We start from the raw sequence: 15,403 nt of genomic DNA, 5'->3' as shown, positions 1-15,403 counted from the left end.
TTGCACAAATTTGATTATGTGAAATCCATGAGTAGTTTGTACTTGACCTCTGGATTTTGCCAGACTCCACTTGAAATTACTTCTACAAAGTATACTGCATTTTTGTATGGAGGAAAGTATTTTCAGTATGGCTAAATGCATCTGTTGCTGAATTCATAAGAGCCCTGGATTCTCTCTTGTGAAGCGAAGTGAGTTCAAAATTAATTTTGTATGTTGATGTAACTTTGGTCACTGAAAAGACTTGGGAACAACATTTCCATTTAAGAGAAATGTTTTCAAAATTGAAATCTGGAGGTATAACTCTGAAAATAGGTAAGTGTAAATGTGGTGGAAAAGAATTAAAATTTTTAGGATATGTTATATCTAATAAAAGAATTGCACCTGATAAAGAGAAACTTGATACTATTGCTAATTTTCTTGCTGCTTGTAACAAAAAACAAATTAAATAATTTTTTATGTTAACGGGATTCTGTAGAAAATTTTGTAGCAGTCAAGCTTTGGATGCTTCACGCCAGTGTGAACTTTTGAAGAAGAATAGTCATTGGGATTGAAGTCAGGAACATCAGGATGTTTTCAATGAGATCAAAGGACAATTGTATCAAAGTCAGATATTGTTCTGATTGGATTTGTCTCATCTTTTTTGTATTCTGATAAGACAGTAGTGATGTTGGTTTGGGTGCTCATTTATTTCAGGAGCTTGAAGTTGAAGGTGTTATTGAACATAGATCACTTGCATTTTGTAATAGAAAATTGCAGAAGCATCAGAAGACATATACTGTAACTGAGAAAGAACTTTTGGCTGTACATTGGGTGCCCAACAAGATTAAAAATTATTCACTAATTCACAAAGTCAGCATCTGTATTGATCACAAAGCATTATGTTATCTCCAGGTGTGTGAGCTTTACCATAACAGAATTACTCTTTGTGCCTTGTTTTATTGCACTTCAGTTATGAAATCAGATACATTAAGGGCACAGACAACATTGTTACTGATATTTTGTCTAGGCTACCATTAGGGAGTGATTCATCTAACAACTTTGGAGAAGGAGAAAAAGAGTTTAAAATTAAGTACTCGAGAGTTGTAAAATAGGAAAAAGATATCTTCAAAATTTGCAAAGACATCTGCAGGTATCAAAATCATGATCAAAATTGGAAACTGGGTAAGACAATGTTGGGTAAGAAAGGAGAAGAAAAGACTGAATGCTATTATAAGGTACACAAGGCTATTTTATTCTGGAGACATAAGACTGATTTAGACAATTGGAAACTATGTTGGCTGGAACAATGTACTGATACTTTAATTACTTATACACATGAGAGTTTTGGTCATTGTGGTTCAGCCAAATGTACACAAAAATTCAGGGAAACATCTGTTTTTATAACATAGGAAGGGCAGTCAAGAAGAAGAATACCAGGTGTGACAGATGTCAAAGAATGAAGGTAGGCAGCCAAACAAGTAGAGCTCAAATGCAAAACATACTGCCTAACAGTAACGTAGATCTCATGTCTGTGGATGTCTATGGACATTTGCCTAAGTCTAAGAATGGATTTTGTTATGTTTTTGTGGTGGTTGATGTATTTCTGAAGCTCTTAAGGCTGTTTTCTCCAAAGAAAGCTGCGAGTAACCGAATCATTTCTAAGTTCGAAAAAATATGTTTTCATCAGGTGGGTATTCTAAAAGAGTTTTATGTGACAATGGTTCTCAGTTTACATCACAAGCTTTGAAAGATTTTATTGGCCATGAAAAAATAAGGCATATTCTAATCTCTATGTACCATCCGTCAAAAAATCATGCAGAAAGATATATGAGATATTTATATAGGGCCATTGGAAATTCTTGAAAATTCACAGCCTAATGCATACAGACTTGTGGATCCTAAATCTAAAAAGTTCTTTGGATTACACAACATCACTGAACTGAAAGCTTATAGACATGGTCCATTAGTATCTATTTTTCTTTTTTTGCTCCTTTGCTAGGAATGTAGTATGTAAGATGATGTGATTTCTAGTTTTCTGTCTTATCTGTTAATTGAGTTTGAGTCTATGCTACTCTATATTTGCAGGTTCATACAACAATATAATTCTATTATGTAACAGATTTGTGCTTTAGATTCTGATACATATATGCCATGTGACTAAATGGGTAGATCCTTTTACAGTTTTGAAATGTGACGTACCATTATATATCTAGTAATAGATTTATTGTTTTTGAATGCTATTGGTGTCAAATATCATTATTATTCTTGTGTAGTCTACAGAAAATGATTTAATTTAACTGTCAGCAACTCTTCTGGGTAAAGTCAAGGGTGTTGTGGTAAATTCAATGAAGACTAATTTTATTTGTGTGTACTGTACATATTAGGAATAGTACCTTGAAGTTTTATATGTGTGAACCAAACACATGTCTATGTTAATCACAGAATTCTTATATCAGTACATCGTGGACTATGGTCCATACCTCATTTTGTAGACATTTGTTGAATGATGCGTTAGTGCAGTCCAACTTGTCTTGCTTGTGTACATAATTTCTCTTAATCTGCTAATTTCTAAGTAAATATTACTTTGCAATATCTTTAGTATATATGTGTACTTTACCTTAATAGTTCTTTTTTTTTTCATTGCATTTAGCTCTGTTTATTAATGTACCATATACGTGAACACTTTTAAATCCATTCTGATGTAAACCCAGAAAACTTATTTTCTCAATATAATTAGGCAAAACTTATGAAGTGTGATTTGAGGGAGGTATTGAACAGCATACTTAGGACATATAACAATGTTTCAGGATTTGATGTGAAAGCTAGACAGGAAGATACCTATCCGTTGGAGTGTGCGATGAGAAACCTAGGGAGGAAACTGGAAGACGTGAGAGGATCCAGTCCCACACTACTATATGGCTGCACCCTTGTTGGTCCAGTCAACTTGCAAGAGATCAAAGGTGCTGGGTAATGTACTGAAGCATCTGTAAACTACATCAGTCTTGTGATTGGAATTTGTAAATTATTAGCCAATAAGTTATCCTATATGCAAAATTCTTGTATTTATATAAATTTCAAGGAACTATTCTTTTAGAAAATGAGTCACAGTATAACAAGCTGTCCACATTTCTGATTTTACACATTGATTTTGGTCCTCATGCTACTCGATTATGTGATCATTCGAAGCTAATAACGACTCTGATTACCATGTATTTATGGTGAGTACTACATTATTGCATCTCATTGGAACTTGACTTGTGTGAAAACTCATGCTTAACTCTGTTTTGTCTACCTTTAGTCATCAAGACTCTGTGTGTACTCAAGGAGAGAGTGCAACTATTGATTGAGGCTAGATGCTTCCTCTAATTATTCTTTACATATGATTGAACTTATTGATATATGATTATGAACTTTATTCATTTTGTTGTGTTGAAACAATTTTGCTGGTGTGTAACCAGTGTGGTTTGGATTCATGGGGTGGTCCCCACATCGTAAGCATAGTCCCTATTTTCTCCATTCGTGAGTCAACATACCCTTACACACTCAGCTTTATGTGGCTGATTAATTTTGTGCTATATTCCTACTTGTGACTGAGTAAATTTTTTTGGTCAGTACTCATCGTTGTGAGTTTTTTGAGTCAGATCACTCACTGTACACTTAGGCTCTAAATTTTTTCTTCTCTTTTGATGATTTCGAAAGTGTGACTTTAGAGATGTAAACCTGCAATTTGTAATTCTAGCACTTTACATTGCTTCTGGGCTTTTTTGTATAGTGTAGTGTTTTAATGTTGTAGTTTTGACTTTGTATCATTTGTCTTGGGACAGAATGCTCCACAAATCTGAAAATTTGAATGCCATGTCCTCATAGATGTATAAATTATGTCCTGTACAGTAGATATTTTTCTTATGTTTTCTTTAATATGTTATGGATCAGATACTTCTATGCTTCTATATTCTATCTGAAAACAAGAGCAAAGCAGCCTGGAACATCGTCAAACAGGAAACATCTAACTCTGCTAAAAAGGACCTCAATTCACATATTAAAAACAAAGATGTACCAGTAGGTAACCCTAAAAAATTAGCTGATTTTATAAACTCATATTTCAGTAGTATTGCAAAAAAATTACAGCAGAAATTTCCAGATACATATGATTTACCTACTCAGAACCAGCCAACAAACTCAATGGTGCTCTTGCCAACTACAGAAAGGGAAGTGGCACTAGTAGTACACTAACTAAAAAATAAAACTTCAGTAAGACTTGATGAAATCTCAGTCTGCGTAATTAAAGATTGTATAGACTCCATAAAGGGTCCATTAACAGACATAATTAATGAATCTTTCGAATCTGGATACTTTCCGGAGTACCTAAAACAAGCAAAAGTTATACCTATCCTTAAAAACGGAGATGTGGAAAATGTAGAGAACTACAGGCCGATCTCTATACTGTCTATCATCTCTAAAATAATAGAAATACTAGTCAAAAAGAGACTGCTAAATTACCTGAATAAATATAATCTTCTTTCCAATTTACCAATTTGGTTTTAGGCCCAGAAAAAGCACACAATCTGCTATAGCACAGTTCACTAAAGTAATTTTAGAAGCACTGGACAGAGGTGAAAATGTAAGTGGTATCTTTTTAGACTTGTCCAAGGCCTTTGATACAGTTGACCACAAAATCTTACTTCATAAATTAGGGCAAATAGGAATAAGAGGTGTGACAAAGAAGTGTTTCAAATCATACTTGGAAAACAGAGTTCAACGAGTCGAGATATCACAAGTTTCAAACAATTCCCTTATAAAACACCAGTCTGACCCAGAAAATGGGAACATAGGCGTCCCACAGGGAAGTGTATTAGGCCCAATAATGTTTCTTATATACATTAACGACTTCCCACAAAGTATCAGACGTGGAGAAAAAATACTTTTTGCTGATGACAGCAACATAGTAATAACAGGTGAAAATCCAACACAACTGTCAGAAAGAGCAAACAAGGCTCTCAAAGATGTCCACAACTGGTCATTAAAAAATAAAGTAACCCTAAATGTATAGAAAACTAACTATATTAACTTCCAATTGAACAAAAAACACAATGCCACTAGAATAAAAGTTAATAATAATGAATTAAAATGTGTAACAAGTACCAAATTCTTAGGGATGAATGTAGACAGCCAACTGAAATGGACAAACCATGTCAACATTTTGGCAAAGAAATTATCCACAGCATGCTATGCTCTTAGAATCCTTGCTCTGGTATGCAATAATACCTGTCTTAAAATAACATATTACGGATATCTACACTCAGTCCTCAGCTATGGGATCATGCTTTGGGGAACAAGTGCCAGTAACATACAAACTGTGTTCAAAGTACAAAAAAGAGCCATAAGGATAATAACAAACAGCAACAACAGGGCCCACTGTCTAGAATTATTTAGAAAGCTAGGCATTCTAACTGTTTCTTGTGAGTATATCTTTCAGAACATTATGTTCATTAAGAAAAATTTCAACATGTACAACACAAACAGCCTAATACATGACCATGAAACAAGAGCTTGTCACCACCTCCATCTAGATAGAAAGAACAAGGCAAAGACGCAAAAACGTACATTTTATAATGGGATAAAACTGTATAACAAATTACCACAAGAAATTAAAGAAATAAATGAGCCCCTCACTTTCAGACAAAAGCTTAAAACCTTTTTAGTAAGTAAAAGTTGTTATACTGTAAAAGAATATTTAACATAGATGTAGATTATTACCAACATATGACATTATCACCAAAATATTACGTAATTATAAATGTGTGTATGGCTAGTTATAAAAACTGCACAAAATATGAGAAACCTGTTTCATTGTAAATGTAAATGTGTGCTCATGTGTTGTAAACTGACGACATCCTTACAATATTTATTGTTCCATGGATGAATAAATAAATAAATAAATGAATCTCTTGGCATCATTTTGTACACTGTTTAGCAAACCTTAGAGCAGGTCACAAAATATCGTAAGCACATTGCTTCCGTATTATGTGAGGGGGACGTTATAATGGGACATCCTCATCTATCATTACTTGTCCTCAACTGTAGTTATTGATAACAGCATTATTTTCCTAATTTTGAACAGTTCAGTATTATCTCAGTTGCTTTTCTAAAAACTTTCATATAACTTTATACATATAATTTTATATTTCAAGCTAAATTTTACGAAAATGAATTACTTTATAATATGTTTTAGTTTCGATGTTATAACCAATAACTAATAGTTTTGAATGCACATTTAAAATTATTTTTTTATAAACATTTGAAATTACAAACTATTGGTATACTTAAAATGTCTATTATTAATTATGCAATACTGTACTGGCTACTATGCTTATTTCTGGATTCGTTTATGAAATGATAATCGAAAGTAATAATGTATCAGAAACTAGTAGAAATTCATCTGTTAAGAAAAATTCTAAGCCCTTTGGTATATGGTTATTTCCACAGAGTGTGGGAATTGTAAGCATGCCTTTGATGTGATTGGATATATTTTTGTATTTTGTGTGAACAATGTAATTTTGGTTTTGTTAATTTGAAAAATCAAAAGACTGTATGATATACTAAAATGTGAGAAATATATTAACGTAAAAACAAAAATTCTGCAACAACGATCTTCAAATTTATTTAGATCTATCCAACCATGAGGACCTAAAATATGACATTTTCAGGTTCAAGAGTCAAACCCCTAGACAAAAAGGACTGGAGCCAACGCTACAAGGAAAGCTACTAAAAGCCCATTGTACTCTTTGCTCCTCTCAAATTTTTCATAAAAGACTTTGCTTATTGTAGACAATAGCTGCAAGTAGGAAGAAGGGGGTAGATTACACTGTCAAAATTACTTGATAAGCTCTTCAAAAACCTGGTGTATTAATATGGAAGCTGTCAAGCCAGTGTCCTACGCACACTTTCTACAATAGGTGTCATACCCTTTCCACAGATTTTTCCAGTAAACAGATGTCACCCCAACAGCTTCGACGCGCAAGTCGCAGAAGTGGCGTCAAATCGAAAGACTTGCACCAGGTGAGCAGTTTACCCGACGGGAGGCCCTCGTCACACGCCGTTATTATTATTATTATTATTATTACCCCAACAGCTAAAGACAAATGTATGTTACATTCCATATTGATTTGTAGTTTTAACATCTGCTAAAAAAGTAGCAGGCTCCAGAAATTAATCACTAATCTTTTACTAGGGTCCCATTAAGTACTTTGTAACATTAACTGAATTAACTGTTGGTGTTTGGTAGAATATGATAATAATATTAAATAGGAAACATTTCCCAATATCCTGCAGAAATATGCATTTATTTGGTCACTAACTAGGTTTTGGCTTCCTAGGCCATCTTCAGCTGACAGTTGAATGTTGGAAATACAAATAAAATGATGTATGACTTTCACAGATATTATTTAGGCAGAAGGTACAAAAATGATGACATCTAGAGTATTTACATAGGAAAATGTTAAATTTTTTCCATACATAAACACTAACTAAAAAGAAAACACAACATCTCTTCCATGGAGATACATTTAACAACTGATGAAACATATAGTTGCATTTACAATTTCAATCTGGTATTTGTAACTGAAAGTTAATTTAAAACGGGAAAATAAATTTGAGTCTGGTCATATAATACAGGGTGATTCAGAAAGAATACCACAACTTTAGGAATTTAAAACTCTGCAACGACAAAAGGCAGAGCTAAGCACTATCTGTCGGCAAATTAAGGGAGCTATAAAGTTTCATTTAGTTGTACATTTGTTCGCTTGAGGCGCTGTTGACTAGGCGTCAGTGTCAGTTGATGCTAAGATGGCGACCGCTCAACAGAAAGCTTTTTGTGTTATTGAGTACGGCAGAAGTGAATCGACGACAGTTGTTCAGCGTGCATTTCGAATGAAGTATGGTGTTAAACCTCCTGATAGGTGGTGTATTAAACGTTGGTATAAACAGTTTACAGAGAATGGGTGTTTGTGCAAAGGGAAAAGTTCTGGACGGCCGAGAACGAGTGATGAAAATGTAGCACACATCCAGCAAGCATTTGTTCGCAGCCCAGGAAAATCGACTCGCAGAGCTAGCAGAGAGCTGCAAATCCCACAATCAACTGTATGGAGAGTCCTACGAAAAAGGTTAGTTATGAAACCTTATCGTCTGAATTGAACGTCAACGACCCGAGGCGATGGATCGGCCGCCAGGCAGCCCGTGACAGAGCATTTCATCACTGGCCTCCAAGAAGCCCTGATCTTACCCCCTGCGATTTTCTCTTATGGGGGTATGTTAAGGATATGGTGTTTCAGCCACCTCTCCCAGCCACCATTGATGATTTGAAACAAGAAATAACAGCAGCTATCCAAACTGTTACGCCTGATATGCTACAGAGAGTGTGGAACGAGTTGGAGTATCGGATTGATATTGCTCGTGTGTCTGGAGGGGGCCATATTGAACATCTCTGAACTTGTTTTTGAGTGAAAAAAAACCTTTTTAAATACTCTTTGTAATGATGTATAACAGAAGGTTATATTATGTTTCTTTCATTAAATACACATTTTTAAAGTTGTGGTATTCTTTTTGAATCACCCTGTACTAAGCTGGCACTCTGTGTCATATATTTTTTTATTTCAAACATTTCCAATCTCTCTGCTTTTCTTCAGAGAATGTAAAACTTGACATTCTGCATCGTATGACTTTTTTTTGTTGACAGATGTTCACAAAAGTCGAAACTTTGTTTCTTAATATCTAGCTTCTCTCATTTTTAGATAACCTAACTGCCACAGCTCTGGCTGATTGACCAAGATATATTTTTTCAGTGTTTGCATGTGATTTTATATGCATCACTCAGCATCAAGGCCTGTAATTTATCTTTAGTATTAACTACTAGTGACTTTTTATTTGTGAGCACCAGTTTCAGTTTTAAGCAGTAAAAACTGTTTTCGGTTACTCATGTAAGATTTTATCAGGTCATGAGCAGTTCCTCTGATGCCAACATTCCACACATTATCTAACAGGATAGTGGCATTCACACAGTCAACAGATTTCTCAAGGTCAAGGTAATAAACCTGCAACATGTTGCTTGTTCTCAATGCCACTTATTATCTCTTCAATTAACTGAGCAGCTGCTGTGGTAGTTGATTTACATTTTAAGAATCCATTTTGATTTTCAAACATTAGGTTGTGCATCTGGAGAAAGATTAAAAATCTATTGTACATGACTGTTTTGACTATTTTGGAAAAGACAGGAAATATTGAGATTCCTCAGTAGTTTTGAATTTTGAGTTTGTCACCTCTTTTAAAGATTGGTGTTACCTGAACTACTTTTTATATCTGTCTGAGAAGGTGCTTGATACTATTACATCATTTACTGCAACAGACAGAGGTAGGCAGAAATTTTGTCATCACACTTTTAATACATTAATACTGAGGCCATCATGTCCTGTGCAACTGGAAGATTTTAGAGAGCTGATGATGTTAATTGTTTCTTTGCCACTTGTGGGACTAGATAGATGCTACGCTAGATGGATTACCTTTAAAATTATACTGCATGTTATTATGTTTGTCACTGACAGCTCCCTCTACAGAAGAAAAATATTCATTGAATGTATTAGCTATTTCAAATTGATCTTTTACTACCATCCCACGTTGGTCAATAATAAAGTCCATAAAGGATTTGTCTCCACTTGTCCTTAAACTGTCTGTCACTCCCCAGACACAGGTAGTGAACCTTGCTTGCATGCAAATTTGCTCCTGGTCTTTATTAATAAATCTTTATAGTATTCTTGGAAAATTTTGGTCTCCTTTAGCTTGAGAGTTTCTTTATTATTCAACATTGCACTCTGGAATAATTTTAATTTTTTCCCTTGCTTCAATGACATCATTATTTATCCAGATACTATTGTTTATACTTTTAATTTGTTTAACTTTAGTGGCTACAACTGGGCATGTGGCATCAAAGCAGCAGCAAAGCTATCATACAAAAAGCTATCATTCTCGAACCATGGTATGTGTGCTAACATGCAGTTCAGTCTATTGATGTTATCATTATACATAATTCTTTTGCTTGCATATAGTTTCTTTTTAGTGACAAAACACATCTCATTTGCCTCCAATTGAAGTTGTACTGCATGGTGATCAGAGATGGGTAGTTTTAGAACAGATGTACTGTAAGAAAGATGGGGTCATGTTTGTTAATATATTATCTATACATGTTTTGCTGTTGCCAATCTCTCTAGTTGGCTCTTAGACAAGTAGGTTCAGATTGAATTCATTGAGTAGGAGGTGTAGCACAATTGCTCATTTGCAAATCAGGAATGAAATTATAGAATGGAACAATGAGTATGAGGTACCTATATGCTTAGGATGCACAGATTTTGAGAAAAACTCTGATGTAGTTTCAACAAAATATGTAGCAGTAGACACTGAAAAACAAGCACTGATTGAATCTATGTTAGAATATTAAAGATATCAATATAATGGAAGGAAACATTCCACGTGGGAAAAATTATATATAAAAACAAAGATGAGGTGACTTACCGAACAAAAGCGCTGGCAGGTCGATAGACACACAAACAAACACAAACATACACACAAAATTCAAGCTTTCGCAACAAACTGTTGCCTCATCAGGAAAGAGGGAAGGAGAGGGGAAGACGAAAGGAAGTGGGTTTTAAGGGAGAGGGTAAGGAGTCATTCCAATCCCGGGAGCGGAAAGACTTACCTTAGGGGGAAAAAAGGACAGGTATACACTCGCACACACGCACATATCCATCCACACATACAGACACAAGCAGACTTTAAATATGTCTGCTTGTGTCTGTATGTGTGGATGGATATGTGCGTGTGTGCAAGTGTATACCTGTCCTTTTTTCCCCCTAAGGTAAGTCTTTCCGCTCCCGGGATTGGAATGACTCCTTACCCTCTCCCTTAAAACCCACTTCCTTTCGTCTTCCCCTCTCCTTCCCTCTTTCCTGATGAGGCAACAGTTTGTTGCGAAAGCTTGAATTTTGTGTGTATGTTTGTGTTTGTTTGTGTGTCTATCGACCTGCCAGCGCTTTTGTTCGATTAGAATATTAAAGAAAATTTTAAAATTATGGGGCATAATTGCTCGCCAATACTTATCTGCTGAAGGTGAAATATCACTACTGCCAATAGACAAATATCGAAGTACATAGCATTATTCTAGCTTTCAAAACTAATGGTTCCTGGTTGTGGAGGAGAGAAAGATATGAAAAGGAAAGTTAAAAAGGATGGGAAAGTCACTCAGACCCAAGGATAAGAAGGATTCACTTGTTTTGAGGATGAGGAGAGACAAGTATGGAAGAGAGGTTATCAAGGCATCATGGGGAGTAATGTGTCAAAGAACACTGTTCCAGCTTCAGTCCAGAGATGATGAGGACTGAGTGAGAAGTAAAAACTGATTAAGAGAAAGTTAAATGAACAGTTAAGAACTAGGGACAGGCAGAGAGAGGGAGGGAAAAGGAAGATTGAAAAGTAAAAGTGAAATAAAGAAAATAATAAGACATTTCTAAAATGATGATAATAAAAAAGAGAAGGGAGTATGTGTTAACAGATGATTAATAAAGGAGAATTTTGGGATGCAAGGATGCATTGGAGGGCAAGTTCCAGTCTCCTGAGTTCAGGAAATTCAAAGAGCCATGTGATATAGCAAGCACTCAGACTCCTTAACAAGTTAAAGAGCTGGTTAATGAAGAGGAAGCCGGAGAGAAATTTTCGATGCAGGTGTGGAAGGATGTAATAGAGGGGCAAATGATTTTCTGTGAATACCTAGGCTTCAGGAAAGGGAACATTTCATGTGGGAGGGGCTGCAGCTGTCAAACTGAAGTAGTTTTCGATTTGGAAAAGGACCTGGTGGATTTGAGTCCAAAAAATGAGTGAAGTTGCAGGAAGTGGGGTATTTCTTCTATCATGAATCCACACTGCAAAGATGTTGCCAGTAAATGTGTAACATGCCAGAAGAAGGTCAGCTTTTGATTATGGAATACCTCTTTCATGTGACCATGGAAACATTAGCAAAAGACAGGGCAATCATGATTCCCACATTCCGATAGAAGATCTCCTGATTTGTTTGTTAAGTATGACACTCATAGGTGTAGTAATTACGGGTTAGGATGAAGTTATCTGGTGTGACAATAAATGAAATTTTTGGGAAGAGTTTCAACTGACCTCTGGGAGAGACAGAGTTCTAGGGCAGAGAGAGCATATGTATGTGGGACATTGCTGTAAAGTAAGATCACACTGATGTTGCATAAAACGCTAAACATTGCAACACTTACAAATTTTGGAGTTTGCAGCAGAATTTCTATTTTCTTTAGACAACATTCTGACAACATCCTTAGCTTTCTTGATTAGGTGTAAGTTGTTGTTGCTGTTGTAGTCTTCAATCCGAAGACTGGTTTGATGCTGTTCGCATGCTACTCTATCCTGTGCAAGCCTCTTCATATCCGAGTGACTGCTGACCTGTGTCCTTCTGAATCTTCTTACTGTATTCATCTCTTGGTCTCCCTCTATGATTTTTACCCCCCACACTTTCCTCCAGTACTAAAAGGGCAATCTCTTGATGCCTCAGAAGGTGCCCTACCAAATGATCCCTTTTTCTAGTCAGGTGTGCCACAAATTTCTTGTCTCCCCAGTTCTGTTCAGTACCTCCTCATTAATTATGTGATCTACCGATATAATCTTCAGGATTCTTCTGTAGCACCACATTCCAAAAGCTTCTATTATCTTCTTGCCTAAACAGTTTATTGTCTGCGTTTCACTTCTACACATGGTTACACTCCATACAAATACTTTCAGAAAAGACTTCCTGACAGTTAAATCCATACAACAAATTTCTGTTCTTCATAAGTGGTTTCCTTGCCCTTGCTACATTTTATATCCTCTCTACTTCATCCATAATCAGTTATTTTGATGACCAAATAGCAAAACTCACCTACTGCTTTCAGCATCTCATTTCCTAATCCAATTCTCTCAGCATCATCTGACTGTATTCAATTACATTACATTATCCTGGTTTTGCATTTGCTGATGTTCACCTTATTTCCTCCCTTCAAAGACACCGTCCATTCCGTTCAATTGCTCTTTCAAGTCCTTTACTGTCTCTGACAGAATTACAATGTCATTGACAAACTTCAAAGTTTTTTTATTTCTTCTCCCACTACAAATTTTTCTTTTTTTTTTCCTTTACTGTTTGCTCAGTGTGCAGACTGAATAACATTGGAAATACACTACAACCCTGTGTCACTCCCTTCTCAGCCACTGCTTCCCTTTCATGCTCTTCTACTCTTGTAACTGCCATCTGGTTTCTGTACAAGTTGTAAATAACCTTTTTCTCACTGTGTCTCACCCCTGCTAGAATTTCAAAGAGAGTATTCCAGTCAACATTGTCAAAAGCTTTCTCTAGGTCTACAAATGTTATAAATGTAGGTTTGCCTTTCCTTAACCTGTCTTCTAATAGAAGCCATGGAGTCAGTATTGCCTTGTGTGTTCCTGCACTTCTCTGGAATCCTAACTGATCTTCCCTGAGGTTGGCTTCTACAAGTTTTTCCATTCTTCTGTAAAGAATTTGCGTTAGTATTTTGCAACAATGTCTTATTAACTGATTGTTTTGTAATATTCACACCTGTCAGTACCTGCTTTCTTTGGAATTGGAATTACTTTATTTGTTTTGAAGTCTAAGGGCTAAGGGTATTTTGCTTCTCTTATACATCTTGCTATTCAGACGGAAGAGTTTTGTCATGGTCGGCCCTCCCATGGCTACCAGTAATTCAAAAGGAATGCTGTCTGTTCTCAGGACCTTGGCTCAACTTACGTCTTTCAGTGCTCTGTCAAATTCTTCATGGAGTATCACATCTCCCATCTCATCTTCATCTATGTCCTCTTCTATTTCTATAATATTGCCCTCAAGCACATCTCTCTTGTACAGACCATCTATATACTCCTTCCATATTTTAGATTTCGCTTCTTTGCTTGAGCTCATCTTATTCATACAGCTGGTTCTCTTTTCTCAAAGGTCTCTTTAATTTTCCAGTAGGTGGTATCTATCTTTCTCTTAGTGGTATAGGCTTCTAAATCCTTACATTTGTCCTCTAGCCATTCCTGCTTAGCCATTTTGCACTAACTGTCAATCTTATTTTTTAAACATTTGTATTCCCTTTTGCCCAATTCATTTACTGCATTTTATATTTTCTCCTTTCATCAGTTAAATTAAGTATCTTTTCTGTTACTGAAGAATTTCTGCCAGACCTCCTCATTTTACCTTCTTCCTTTAATACTTCATCTCCTCCCTCTGAAACTCTCAACAACCTCTGGTTCCTTCAGTTTATCCAGGTCCCAATCTCTTTAAATTCCTACCTTTTTAATCTACAGTTCATAACCAATAAATTGTGGTCAGAGTTCACATCTGCCCCTGGAAAGATCATACCATTTAAAATTTGGTTCCAAAACCTCTGTCTTACCACATTACATATTTTATTTCAGTAATAATTTCTGGGTTTGGAGGCTTTGGTTGTTTCATAAAACTACTACATGACATTTTGTCTCTGACTTTAGGAGACATCTGCTGAATTAAAATGGCAAGCTCCCAAGACAACTCCCTCAGCCAGAGACAAAATGTCTAGGAGTAGTTTTACATATCGACCAAAGTCTCTCTGTATGGAAATTTTGTTGAAGTAACACCAGCTGTGAAAGCCTACAGTGTATGACATGTCTTATTGGTCACTGATTTGTTTCCAACTGCACTGTGAATGAGATATGTCGCACACCACCCTAGCAAATGTTTTCTAGTGGTGGCAAAGAAGAAAACAGTCTCACAGAAATAACCAAAACAAGGGTATACCAAACTATGAGAAAATGTTTTAACTAAAGAAAATGTGGCAAGACCACACCAGTCAAAAAAAAAGTTGTAATAGGCACTTCTCTATAAGCAGAGATAGTATTGATATGTTTTCTATGTGATTTAAACAAATTGAGTTCTGGATCACATTTTGCTTACACTAAAGTCTTTGTCCTAATCAATTAAATTATTCACCACTCTAAGCCTGACTGCCTTCTCTATTATGTTGTTCCAAATGTACATCAATTTATCATGATGTTGCTATCTTCATAATTCTTTTCAGGCCCACTGCTGAGGTAGTGTTTGGCAACCGATCATTAAGTTGTCTGTGTGAGTTAGGTACGAAAATTTGCATTATTTAAACCTTTTTTTCAACAGTTCTTACAGTCTGTCTAATTTATGACATGCCACATTTACATGGTATGTAGTAGACACCCAGTTTTTGGAGCTCTAGATTCCAGTACACTAGTTAGTTTTGGTGGAGGTATTGAAATACATTGGAAACCATATGGAAGGTAGATAAATTTGGCTTCTTCTACCCTGTTG

Source organism: Schistocerca piceifrons, chromosome 4 (genome assembly GCF_021461385.2).
Source record: "Schistocerca piceifrons isolate TAMUIC-IGC-003096 chromosome 4, iqSchPice1.1, whole genome shotgun sequence".
Classification (NCBI taxonomy): domain Eukaryota; kingdom Metazoa; phylum Arthropoda; class Insecta; order Orthoptera; family Acrididae; genus Schistocerca; species Schistocerca piceifrons.
The sequence above is the reverse complement of the archived record's forward strand: the minus strand, read 5'-3'. Positions refer to the sequence as shown.